This window comes from Macadamia integrifolia, unplaced genomic scaffold, assembly GCF_013358625.1.
Source record: "Macadamia integrifolia cultivar HAES 741 unplaced genomic scaffold, SCU_Mint_v3 scaffold852, whole genome shotgun sequence".
Taxonomy (NCBI): Eukaryota; Viridiplantae; Streptophyta; class Magnoliopsida; order Proteales; family Proteaceae; genus Macadamia; species Macadamia integrifolia.
The window spans coordinates 229,981-230,842 of record NW_024870557.1 but is presented as its reverse complement, the minus strand read 5'-3'; the positions used below and the strand labels follow the sequence as shown (position 1 = coordinate 230,842).

The following is an 862-nucleotide window of genomic DNA, read 5'->3' as shown; positions in this document are numbered from 1 at the left end:
TTGGTTGCCCTAATTCCAAGAGAAATTTGGGTGATTTCTCCATCCTGGATTGTAGGTATTATTATATGGATTATTCTGGTATAAGGTATTAACACTATCAATAGAAATACCCCCAGAGGTGTTGGGGCATTCTTCTATGACATGTCCAGGGGACTGGCACCAAGCACAAATCTTAACCAAATTAACTGATGATGGCTCTCTAGGAACAATAGCCTCAATCCTCTTGATTAGGCTATCCAAATGGGCTTCCTTGGCTACTATCCCATCCATAAAATATCCTTTCTCTCCTATAGTTCTTTCACTCTCTTGGGTTGATTCCCACTCATGGGTTTTGTCAGCTAAGTCAAGTAAGTATTCCCATGCCTTTCCTTCATCTGTAAAGGATGTGAATCCCTCAAGGCACAAAAACTCTATCATTTGTTTAGTTAGGTAATCAATACCCTCATAAATTATTTGACATAAATGCCATAAGTCTAGGTCATGCTGAGGGCATTCTTGGAGTATATCCTTGAATCTCTCCAGAAGTTTGGAAAAGGACTCACTAGGTTTTTGCCTAAACTGAAGGATATTACTTCTAAGCTTATTGGTCTTATGAGTTGGGAAAAACTTCTTAAGGAAGACAACTGTGAACTGTTCCCATGAGGTTATGGAATTTGTGGGTAACCCATACAACCACTTCTTAGCTTGGTCTATATGCAAAAGTGATAAACCTAAGCTTAACAGCATCATCAGAAAGCTGTTGGATCTTAATTAGAACACATACCTCTTCAAATTCCCTTAGAAATAGATATGCATCCTCAGAGGTCAACCCATGGAAGTAGGGCAACATAGTGATGTATTGAGATTTGAGTTCAAAATTATT

General features: G+C 38.5%; 1 non-coding gene across 1 annotated transcript; it reads left to right on the top strand.

Annotated features, from left to right (window-relative positions):
- Nucleotides 1-475: 475 nt before the first annotated feature.
- On the top strand, nt 476-582 carry LOC122070201. The gene has a single exon (XR_006137697.1). It is a non-coding gene; the product is annotated as a small nucleolar RNA R71 (small nucleolar RNA).
- Nucleotides 583-862: the final 280 nt, after the last annotated feature.